Below are 13188 nucleotides of genomic sequence, written 5' to 3' on the forward strand. Positions count from 1 at the left end.
GTCTTAGATCCAACACAAAGATGAATAAAGCCACGCTCCAACAACCAGGAACACAATAAACTAACATAAATCTCACTCAGGCTCCCTCAGTGTTGATCTCATTAAATTACACTTTGCCTTGTGATCAAAAGAGACTGCTGGGTACTCTATTTTCTGTGAATGGAGTTCTACAATACCCAATGCAGATGCTGTTTAGCATTACTAGCACTCCCTTTAATCTATTCTGCCTGACCACCAACCATGGACCTACTTGTCCATTAGATTCATTATTAGAAGGTCATGCCCTGAATGTATGACTAGTCTTTCATCAACCTGCTCCAGGCTAACATTAAATAACGAAATACAGGCCTATGATAATTCAGGATATGGCCCATACAGTACATCTCATTGTCCTATCCTATTCCTTTCACTGCACCTTAAATCATCCATGTTCTACTATGATACATCAAGCAATTTGTTGATTAAATGATAAGCCTTAGAGCCTTAGGAAATAATAGATATGGAAAGGAGAGCAGTTCTGCTATTAACAGCAACTTCCATATTTCTATTTATCTTGTTATTCCTAAACAGCAAGTCCAAAACCAGGTGAATCAGTCTTTAAAATTAAATTAACAGTTAGTAAGTGCTATCAAGTCTCCTTTGTCATTATGATTTCAACATGTAAGACCTTAGATAAGTCCGCCAGATGTGTGAGACAAAGAGATGGACATAAAGGTGAGGTGACATTTTGGTGATGATACATGGGTAACAATTCAATATATTGCGATATATTGAGATACTGTAAGCAAGGTGATATATTGCTTTTTTTTCAAATCTAATTTTAGGAAAACTGTCACAGTATAAAGACACACCATATGTATAAAATCAGAGTTAAAAAAAAAAAGTCACTATCATCATCAATGTTCTGCGATCTGAACTTTCCACTTCTGTAAAACCAAATTGTGAATCAGAGTGACTGAAACGAACCAAGCGATTCACTGCTGATGTGATAAATTAGAAATGTACAGGAAAATTAAGATGTGTTGACCCAGAGTACATGAGTTTTTATTAATTCCGTGCACATTATGTGCACAATACTAAGCCTTATTAACGGAACGCAGAACAGATAAGGGAACTATGTGACTAGTCAATCAGTAGACAGAAACAGAAACTGTAAAGTATTTATAACCATTATCTCAACGTTGTAGTAAACCAGATAGTCTGAATGTGTGTGGCTTTTAAGGCAGACAAAAAAGTGCAACAATAGTAGCCTGGGTGTGGGCTGCTGGGTAGAGGTTGAGACATTTTGCCTGGTTAATGTGTAATTTGCAGTTAAATCTCATACGTCTCCGTGCTGCGAACACATGCCAAGACAAACAGCTTGGGCAAGACCGAATGCAAACGCTTCCTGACTGATATGAGCGGGCAAGTGGTGTTTTTTTCACGGCTACCACAGTACAATCTGCTACCATCTTAGGGCTGGACGGAATAGCAAAGCAAACACAGTTTCAGGATACCAAAGCAGAGTTAACTGTCACTTCTATCAGTGTGATTCCACCACTCACCAAAAGGAACATTTTGTTACTATAAGAGGGCTAAATTCATTTGAGTAATAAGAACACCTGGTTTCCATCTTCACGCCCAATGGACAGATGTGCTGAACAGATGACTGTCTTCAGTCCTGTTTATACAACTAACCAACACGCATAAATACACTTGTATACACTTATCCTTCCAGGAGAGACCAAAATACACAGTGTGCTCAGGATGAGAGGCTGAAAAAAGAACGAGCAACTAGTCATTACACTTCCTCTGCCACTGTATGAAAGATCAACATGTACTCTAGGCAAACTGCCTGTTTTACGGCTCTGCGTATCTGAAGTATCATTCTGTAGCCAACTGTCCTTGTGCAACCCCAAACATTTACTCCAATCTAACCCAAATGAATCAGGCACACCCTGTAAGCTGCTGATCTCAGTTCTGTTAAACGGTTTCTCTTCTTTCAATGCTGCACTGTGCAATACTGACTCACAATTGCTCACACAAAAATGCAGAAGTCACCACAAAGGCACAAATGTTAGCTTTACAGCACTAACTGACATTATGATCAAATAGCTGCAGAGAGCACTTAAAATGTAATAAAAACTGGCATAAACAGAAAGTACATCTACTTCACACACCTTAAGAGACATGCCCTAATTCTCTCTTCTGCTCAAAACCCTCCTGGCAATGCTGGGTAAAAATGTACTTGCATTTGTGTCAAATTTTGAAAGTAGACTGACGCCGGAGAGAAAACAGGGTCACAAATTAAACCTGGGCTGTAACATGTGAATGGCGCATGCAAACCATGTGGTTAACTGAAGTTAAAACAGATAGCTAGCCAATTTAACAGAGTGTATGCATTATTAAGGCATTAAAAGAGTGGGCCTGCAGGTGAGAGCTCAGCTTACCTTTCACCTGAGCCGCAGGAGACACCGCATCCAGGAGCCTTTGTTGGAGCAGCCTGTCTCACCTGCAGAGATACAAAAGTGAGAGCAAGGTTTCACTTTAACTCACACAGTACAAACAGACAAAACTGCCTCTTTCCCGGTGTCTCTCCTTCCCATGCTCCTCCTGGTCACACCACTGTGTTAGAGAGGGTGGAGCCCCACCCCGCCCAGTCTCTTTCCTAAGGGAGCCGCTAACGTCTCTCAGGGCCAAAAGCACAGTCTGTTTGCCACCTGCACACACACAACTCTCAGTCGGTTACAGCTAGTCTGCAGCTAACGCAGATTTGAAGCTAAAGGACTACTTGAGCAGTCTATTCTATAAGAAAAAGGTCACTGAAAGTAACAGTATAACTGATAGCACTCAATGCTTTTTCATGGAAAGAAACAGGATTCAATGCAATGTGTGTTTACTGAGTCAACAGAAACACTGCGACAGTTACAGTTAACCATACTCAAACACACACACTATCAGATTCACGGAGGACTACTACTCTTACGCTAAACAAATACGCACCCTACTAGGATGTGAATCCAGGAGGACTAAAGGAATCTCATAGTATAAAGTACAATTTGAATCCACTTCTTATTTTAATCTAAATTTTGACTCTCATTCTAATTGGTTGCACTTGAAATATATTGGTTATTGTTTACAGCTAAAAAATGCTGTTTTCAACACCCCATTCTGGTCTTACTTTTGTTTTCCCATGAAATGCCTCTTAATCCAGCCCGTGCAAAGAACAATGCATTCTCGAACAGCTGGGACGTGTGATAAGCCACAAATCCAAAACCAAAAGCAAAACAACACACACATTAATTCACACAGCAGCAAGCTCACACACACACACAGACACACACACGCATACCCCTGATATACAACACAAACATAATGTGATTCCTAACAGATGCAGAGTCAAATTCACAAATGCAATATTGTAATCACTCATTCCCATTCCCAAGCAATTTTGTATTGCACCAATCTTGTTGCAGGGAAACACACAAGTCGTCATGTTGTCATATTGTAAGACTATTCAATATGTACTTCTATAATATAGGCATGAATAAACATTTGCACATTAGAGGCTTGTCTCTATGACATTTCAACTATATTTTCATCAGGCACGTTACCATTTCACAGGTAGGAGAACTTCACTGACTAAAAAAAGATACAGTATCAACAATTCCCTGACTTTACCAAGGTTATAAAAACCTGCAGAAAACTCAAACATAATTTCAGCAGTTCCAAAAAGACCTTGGCATATATCTCTGCCGATGACACCCCGGTTAATGATCCAACGGCAAACCCAACAAGTGTAAAATGGGCTGGGCCGCAGAGATGGAATCTGTGCCTTTAAATCCTATCGCTGAGCAAAAGGAGGAAGCCATAACACTTGAGTACGTCTAACCTAAATAAGAAGTGAACTGAGAGAGAATCCCTGAGCTGACAGTGCTTGAGGGGCAAAGACAAAAGGGGGCGGGGGGGTGCAGAGGAGATGCAAGCCAAACACAGACAGCAAGCAGAGGAAAGCAGCGAGACATGGAGAAGAGGGAAGGAAGGAAGGGGTAATCTAAGATCGGCTGAGAGGGCCATGCCATCCTCAAAATAACCAAAACAGCACTAGTTTCTATTGAAGTATTCATTTTGTCCTACACAAAAGAAGGATTTGTATGAGATGCACAACATATGGCACAAGAACGATTAAAATGTACAAAGTGAAAGAAGTCACTGTGACCCAGAATGTGGCATGGTTTGGATGGAAGGACTCCAAAATGACACCACTTTCTAATACAGTCCTAGCTGTCCTACATTTTCTCACTCAGACCAGACATTTAAGTCGGTTCTTGAGACCAATTCACAGTGCAATAAAACAAACTAAGTGCCCTGTAGAAGTGCAAGATTATGAGGTTGCATTCATCACATGACTTGTATTCCTCTCTAACTCCACTATGTTGTGGACAGCACACCAATAAAGTGCTACAGGAATGAGTACTAAAACCCGGAAATGATGTTAGCAATATATCACTTCTGGTTCCCTCGTCTGGAAGTCAATGGGGTTTTTTTTATGTTTTTTTAGTCAGATGCTGAAATATAGTCTCTGGTTATCACAAGCTTAAGAGATTTTAACGTTTTGTTCTACAACATAAAATACATTAAAACCGCCTTCTTAAAAAAGGCGGTTGTTACTAGGTGGCTACATGAGACTACTAAACATCATCACGCCGACTCGTCCGCCGCAGTCTCGTTGAGTATACTCATGCAACCGTGTTGTAGTTAATCTATAGCCTAATGTTAGCTTTTTACTTCTGGCAATTGCATTTACACTTCAAAAATCATAGAAGTGGTGTTCATTTGTGAATATTGTCTTGCTGAACAAAACGTGTAAGTATCATAAACGTGTGTTTGCCACAGTGTTTATTTTCTGCAATAATCCAAAACCCAATGGAAAAATCCCATTGGCTTTTAGTCGAGGGAACCAGGGTGATGCTAACTTCCTGGTTGGCCTACAGAAACACGTCATCCCTGGAGCACTCTATTTCCTACAACGACAAAAAGACATTTAAAAGGCTTTACTGTTGGATTTACCTTGGTATATCACTCTGAAATGGATTTGGGTAACACCCAGAGCCGGACATGCAGAAACTACTTCTCACTGTGACAGCTGATGTACAACACTATCACTTACTGTAGAGCCTTGTGGGTTTGCCAAAGTCTTTTACTCTCAAATTGTACTCGTAGCTTCAAGTAAATGGGCCATATGAAATACAGCGAGGGAACGATTAGCCACACTAGCCCTGCAATTGAAAACTGTATGGTTACGGATGGGTGAAACACTGCCACATGCATATTGTATAACCAGCGCTCTGCATGCCTCTTTCTAAGCGTGCAACTAAGTAACGTATACATCAGAACACTGCGAGCTCGCCAACTTCACCAGCAGAGAGCCAAGACTGACTCATAAGAGGGGACCAGGCCAGATCCTGCCCACTGATTTATAGCTGTGTCTCTGGCTCGATGAAGGGAAACAATAGGACGGGTGTGAATAATAACTTCAGGCAAGAAGGTGCTCCAACTGGGAATATAGTTGTGGCTAGAGACAAAACTGATAAGTGATAACAACTGGCTGATATTCTGACATGAGATTTTATTGATCTATTCAATGTATACCAAATACTCCAAACCTGAATGTGATACACAGTCCTTGCGTGTTCACACCTGTCCATCTACAGTGTTTGAATAGAGATGTGCAGAATTTCAGACTGTGCCTTTAGATTATTAACCTCCTTGGGAAATCTTATTTAAAAAGTTTTCTTTTTCTCTTTGTCCTTCTTTCACCTGTCCAACTTGTTCTCAGTTCTTTTACCGATTAATAATAATTTTCCATAAGGGTAAATAGTGAACATTTAGATTGCGGGCATTTCACTGACAATCTCGAAAGACAGACACTCAAACACAAAAGGTCTCATACGATGAAAGTCTGGACAAAACATTGAGTGTGGAAAACAGAAAGTTTTGTTCCGTTTTCATTTTTTACAGCGAAAATGCATCAAAGGTCAAGCATCTGATCAAAAGCCACTGCACTTCCTTTTCCATCCAACGTCATCTCCATCCATGCATGCCCACTTAGCTTAATGTAATCTTAAGCAAGTTTGAAGCAGGTCCCACATGGCTCTGCAGTGAAGGCAGATCAAAAGACAAATTTGAAGTCAGTGTCTGTTTAGAGGGTACATGTTTTCAATTAACTATTATTAGACAAAGTCCTTCATCTGCTCCTAGATCTGAGACTCTAATCCAAGAAGGGGATAATGGAGGCTGATATTAACAAGTAGGGATGCACCTATATTGATATCGGACCGATAATGACGCAAATAGCTGGATCGGGTAGCGGTGACAATGGGGTCTGTACAATTAAATTTTATGTTTATATACTATATACATTATTGTGCATCAAGTTGCTGGTGTACAATGTATTATTTCAATAATAAATAATAATTAAGTAAATTTATATCTATGTATATTTTTGTTACATTTCGTTTTCCAAATTTAGGAAAGCAATATTTAATTCAAGCCTGATGTTGCCTTAATTATTAGATAATGAGTCACTTCCACACAGTGAGGCATACAGCTTATCAATTAAACACTGGTATCGGATCGGTACTCGGTATCGGCCGATACCCAAAGCCCAGGTATCGCTATCGGTATCGGGATTGAAAAATTTGGATCGCTCATGTGCATTCCTATTTGTGCCCTTATATACAGTATAAAGGGATTGTTTATCCAGTGACGCCAGGGCACACAGACAAACAGACTATAAACTTAATCATTCTCCCTGCATTAATGCGAAAAATTACAAGCCTAAGGCACAGGGACAGCAGATTAGACTTTACAGGAATGGTACTAGGTCTAAGGGCACTTAACATTAAGTGCACACAAATGCCTTACAGACTAATTATTGCTCATTACATACCCTCCTACCCTGGGGCCCGTTGTCTGTGCCATTAGGTTTAAACTCTGGTTTGGCACTAAAGACCGTGCTCTTAATAATGATGATGATACAGAATAGACTAAATTATGAAAGATAATGTTTACGTTGCAAATTGCACTGTAGGAAGAAAAAAATGTTACAATGCAATGTAAACAGACATTTAACTGGATGAATTATCCCTGTGAGATACACTCGCTTCTAGTAAATATAAAATCTGTAATGTGTCATACTGGTAAAACGGCTTGCTTTGGAAATATATGCATGTTTAGATAATGCACTGCTCTACACTACTTTCATAACAGCTTTTTAAAGTATTGTCTGAGTCTTTTTGTTTTTTTGCTCTAACAAAGCCCAACTTTTAAAAAAGATTTTGCTGTAAACATAAGCACTAATTGACATTAGTGTTCTACTTGATGTAGAGCCCAACATTCTGCATAATAATTACCAAAATATTAACCGTGAATGGCAATTCATCTTCATAGGTGAACTGTGGCTGTGGGCAGCCAAGTTTTTAAATTAGGCTGTGATCACCAGGTTGTTCATTAAATGCTTCGGACCTGAAGCAGAATCGCAAAAAGTTAGAAATTTAGTTCCCCTTTAATACAGGAGACATTTAGGTATGATGTGGTTCTACTGAATCTTACACAAATCCTTAGTACGAACCTTAGTAACAAATACATTTTAGTTTCAGTTCTCTCCATTCAATTGCTCTCTCATGCTCACCCACTCTTGCCTTTTCTCTCTCTCTCTCTCTCTCTCTCTTTACTGGGAGTTGGTTTAGGACATTTTAACGTCAATATCATTTAATTAAGTTTCCAGCCCTTGATGGAGACTCCTTTCCACCAAAGTCTGGTAGCGTCTGACCTGCGTTTAACCCAGGACAGGAGAAAAGCTGTGGATCGACCACCAATCCGCTTCACTCTGTATATCTGGATGGCATTATAAGGTTTCTTTTTCCCACTGCTTGACAATTTACATATGGTGAGCATTGTAATATATCAGGGCTTGAAATACCATGTGCATATGCACAGTAGTACACGTAAAATTTGAGATTTGCACGTAGTCCTCAACTCTGTTCAGTGCTGCCAACCTTCATGCATTGACCGTGAGACTAATCAATAACTTGCGCAAAAAAAAGACACTGACAGCGCACAGACAGAAAAGACAGAGCAGTAAGGAGCAACATTAACACCATAAAACACCGCGGTGATGTGAGTCATCATTTGCAAAAAACAGTCAAGCCAGCGCCGTTTGGATTTTGATGATTCTATTCGTGCTGTTACGGTACCGGTTTTTGAAGTGGCAAAAAAGGATGAAGGAAGACTCGCATTTCAGCAATAATTCTGCACAAAATGTTCCGGACTATGACCATAAGTAATTTCACTGTACATTACTGTACTATGTACTATATTGTATTATACTGTATTATATTGTTAAACACTGAAAATGCCCTTATTTTTAGAGTCTCTTAAATTGAGTAATTAAATGTTTTCTTTCAGAGGTTTGCTGAAATTTTCAATATAATCCTGTTCATGGTGACGACCCTGACTATGACCATGTAAAATTTGACATTATTTTACTGTACAGGTTGAGAAAATCAAAGGGAAAGTTAGCTAAATTTACATTATAACTTTCATAATTTTTCTCATATTTGAACTGTCATAAAAGTGACAGAAAAAAAGTATTTCGAGCCTTGTATATATACACATAGGCTAGTGGAGCCACCATTGAGGGGTTGGCTACGGTAGCCATGTTTGTTGTGTGTGGAAATTATCAGCATGATTCAAAGTTGACACCGATCAATCACTAAAATAAGCTTAAATGTCAAAACCAGCAGCAAACTGTAAGCAGCGCTGCATCAACAAAAACATCGTAACCTGGCATTAAAGGAATTCTCTGACATTTTAGAAAAGTACACTTGTTTGCTCCCATACCGGAAGCTAGATGGGAGGATCGATATTAATTTCATCTCTGTGCGTTCTGTACAGAGATCAGAACAAGACGTGTTTATCTGAGCACAAAAGAGCGGAAGCGGGGGGGAAATGCTCGAAGCAGGGAGTCATAAACAGAGGAGGGAGGGAGCACGGAGAGATGAATGTTGCAGCAGTGGCTTAAGAAGTTTCTATGACCATTTTTGATTTGTATCCAGTCTGACACCTGTTAACTGTTGAAAACCATTGTAACTAACATAATTCAAACTGTCCATGGCTACAAGTTGAAGCTAAAAACCTTTGAATACAGAGGGTGCGTGTTGAATACCCAAAAGTGGAGTATCACTTTAAGAGTGAAGTCAGATGATGGTCCCATGTCATGGAAACCGGCCACAGTCTGAAACCTGAGGTCTTTCTTAAAGGTTAAGGCGATACTTGCTTTCTTGGAAAGACAGCTACGACTGAGAGTCACAAGTATCCTTTTAGTGTAATCTAACACAGTGTCACTTTCTCCCCTCACCTGACTACTCCATTAGGTAAACAGAGACTAAATACACTACACAGCCTCATAAATACAATGCTGCCACTTGGGTATTCATTTTCTGACGCAACAAAGTTATGACATTACACTGATAGTTATTAACTGATTCATCTGTAGCCAATGAAATTCCATGACATGAAAACATCAGCAGGCAGAGTCTGCACAGAGCCCCATGGTGACCATCCAAAGAGGGCTTTAACAGGCTGACATTAAACCCATGACGTAATGAAGCCTCTCAGCATCAACTCTTTCGGAATAAAACACTCAATGTAATAAAAGTATGTCAAAAACCTAAAACAACCCCGCTGTAAACTCAACACAGACACTGCAGCTTATCCCTTGAAACTGCAGATTATCAGCATTTGACACAGGTGTCCACAGCGCCAATCATTTTCAAGGACTGGACGAGCGAGGTCCCTGTGCAAGGCCTGCCACTCAGAAGAAAACAAACGTAGATCATGACAAGGACATAAAGCCTTTACCTACTTGTACTGTAGGTAATTTGCTAAATTAAAAATCAAAACACAATATATACGTTATAAATGAGCATTAAACTTTGCATTTGTGTGGTTTTCTTTTGCAACTTTAAACAATGGGGAGATCTTTTGTCTGATTCATACCTGAGGTTTTGCAACCATACATACAATTTCCACAAAGTAAAAACACTGGGTCTAGAGTAAAGCTGGCAGCATTTACACAAGCAGCAGCTCCATACATTAAGCTAGAGATGAGTGAGAGGTGGATATCGATTGCAGAGGCGCTCGCTACCGTGCGAACACTCCGGCCGCCACTGCCTCTGTAAAAAGAAGAGCAGTGGATCTATGGTGTTAAACCTTCTCTATAAATACACTCGCCAGCTACTCAGCAGGCAAGTAGGAACAAACGTCAAGGGGTCAGGAGGTTAGTCGCAAACACTAAAAATGTCTGTGTGTTTGTGTGGTGGATATGGTAAGCAAGCAATAAAGAATGAGGAACCGTGAGGTACAGATTTGATTTTTTTTTCTATTTCAAGAATAGACACGCAAAAAAAGCTGTGACAGGAAAATCTGTGAAGCAAAAAAATTAAAAGATAAGCATGCATCAATGAGATTGAAAAAATGCCTGTTTTTTTAATTGCAGTTAAATATCTAACAAATTATTTTAAGAATATTTCTTGCAATATTGCAATAAATAAATTAGCACACGTTGTTACAAGTGACCCCCTCTAACAAGTGTTCAAGAGTAGGAGACATTATGGCTGACACTGCAGAACAACACTGGGGATATAAAGTCAGGCTGAAAGTGTTTAAAAGGCTGCCCTTTGGGTTTGTAGTAAAGAAAGTAGCAATAAGCAAACTGAGGAGACAACGATTATTAGTTATAAAAGATTATAATTATAAAAATAACATTTCCATAATGGAAAAATCCAGTTTCCAGTTACATAATAAAATGTTGCATCTGAGTCATAAATATGGTTTCAGAGGTCTTTAAACAGTAGCTGTTTGTCTTTGTCCCACTTTTGTAATGAGAAAAGGGAAAGCTGCTTCCACAGATTAATGTGGTACTAACACAAAAGACTACTATCTCTACAGACATTACGGGGTGTTATAATGCTGGTGCCATCATAAAGAACAACTAATATTACAGCAGTTAAAATTGGGGACAAAATTAACAATGATGTAATGTGGCTTTTATAGTGTAATATCTACAAATAATGCCTCCATTTTGGCTGTACAGCAGCATGCAGTATATACTGTATGGGGCTGTACACATGCTGCGTCTTTTGCACAATCAAATCCATTAATGTCATTGTAGACGCGCGGCAGGCGCACTCAAACATGGGAGCGACGCAGGCGTGATGCGCAAGCGTTACCAAGCGCCTATGTTTTGAGCCGTGACGGCTGCAACCCAACATAAAAATAGTTCAACCTTTGGAACGCTGCAGCACGCACCTCATGTCATGTGACGAGGAACAACCAATCACAGCCGGCAGATATCTTTTCTTTCTTCCGTAAATATCAGTCTACGGTACATATATGGAGAAGTTAATCATTAGTGCAGGGCTACCCAGAGCTTTACAACTGTCCCACGGACTATTTTTACTTGCTTCACCCTTTCTGATGAGGACGTCACAACATACGGCTTAAAGGTCAGCCAACTTGACTGAGAAATCGAGCAATAAAGCTACTGTGAGGGATTTACGGTGCTATAAATCCATTTATCTTTGTTTTGACTTTGTTTAGTTTAGTCGGTGAGGCTTACTGCTACATTACTGCAACTTCATCATCATCATCATCGTCATCGCAGCGTGCAGGTTTTGGTTGCTTAGTAACGGGAGGCATGACTGTAGCGCAACTTCCGAAGCACCTTGGATAAAAAGGATGAAAGCGCCGCGGCTGGCGTTTTCCACGCGTTTTAGACGCAGCATGTGAACGGGCCCTTAGTCACATTGTGTGCTCTTCTGTTTAATTTAATGATGCAACTATATCATAACCTTGAAAATGTCAGCACTGTCGTATTGTGTTCACACAGATGAGGTTTCTCTGGGAAAAAAAAGTGACATTCGGTGAGAAAGGGACCTGCTTTCAAACACAAAGGCCAACTTACAGCTGTAAAGTAACTTTGGACAAAAAAAAAAAAATCTCTGCCAGACCATGGGAGGAGAAGGGAATCTTGGCACAATAGAGGCTGCTAAAAGTGCATTTGCTCTCTGGAGGCAGAGAGACAGATTCAATATGGAGCAGTATTAGCCTAGATTCCCCCACTAGGTGTCGGGGAAAGCATTTATATCTCCGGGGAACTGGAACTGCGCTGAGCCATTTATCAAACCCTGGAGTAGGAGGACACTTCCATTGTTAAGAGCAGTCACATTCAAACTAATAGTTAGTAGAGCTCACTATCTTTTGGAAAATTACTAGGAAGAATTTTCACTTAACTTCAGACAATAAAATGTTTTTTGTAAAGTACTTTTTTAATAGTGTCAAGTGACATTATCTTTTTGACAATATTGCCTGCCTAGAGACTACTTGAGTACATTCTTTCCACCTTGGACTGATAGTTTGTATTTTACAATTCAGGCAAATGCTTCAGTTAATATTGGCGTTCAAAATTAATTATTATCAGTTGCTTCATCTCTTCTCGTCGCTGCCACTATTGATGCATGTCCATGCTAATGTATGTCAGTGGTGAGACACACCGAGCACAAGGTTGAATATTGAAGAGGCAGCAGAATTTACATGAAAACATGACAACAACTCAGCTTAAGGTCAACGGCCTTGTTAAAAATAATTGTCAGTAAAAACAAACTTCTGAAACATTACGTGGGACACATAAACTTCATTACAACTCTGACACAACATCTGAGCTTAACAGAAAGCTGTGATGCTCCAACCTGTTGAATGAACAGAAAGCCCAGTAAAATAAGAATGAAATTAAAGATTCAATTGGATGGGCGTTTTGGTGGTAGACTGCTTTAAGGAGTGTACCAAAGAGTATAAAAGCAAAGAGACAAAACTCCGATGTTTTTTTGACAACAGTCACTGCCGCCATTTTGGACTGAAAACACTTATTACATTTATACATTTGTATTGTTCAACACAGGCCATTTCGATAGAGACATTAAATATGACAATAGAATAGAAATAATTTTGTTTTACTTTTGTACGGCACGTTGCAGACTGACGTTTTACTGGCGTCCGGTAGTCGCTTTCAGTCCAAAATGGCGGAGGCGTACCTTTGCTGCAGGGCGCTGATGTTGCAATGGCACATACAATTGACTTTCACTTCTT

At 39.7% G+C, this 13188-nt stretch overlaps 1 protein-coding gene across 7 annotated transcripts in view; it reads right to left on the minus strand.

Moving 5' to 3' along the window:
• Positions 1 to 13188, minus strand: part of osbpl5 (oxysterol binding protein-like 5) — a 59297-nt gene that overhangs the window by 39945 nt on the left and 6164 nt on the right. For 6 of the 7 annotated variants that reach the window (XM_037767862.1, XM_037767860.1, XM_037767864.1 and 3 more), the window contains exon 2: positions 2430 to 2491. The exons of the other annotated variant lie outside the window; for it this stretch is intronic. The gene's annotated coding sequence lies outside the window, so the exon portion shown is untranslated. The remainder of the gene's footprint in view (positions 1 to 2429; positions 2492 to 13188) is intronic. 7 annotated transcript variants of the gene reach the window in all.

This window comes from Sebastes umbrosus, chromosome 4, assembly GCF_015220745.1.
Source record: "Sebastes umbrosus isolate fSebUmb1 chromosome 4, fSebUmb1.pri, whole genome shotgun sequence".
Classification (NCBI taxonomy): domain Eukaryota; kingdom Metazoa; phylum Chordata; class Actinopteri; order Perciformes; family Sebastidae; genus Sebastes; species Sebastes umbrosus.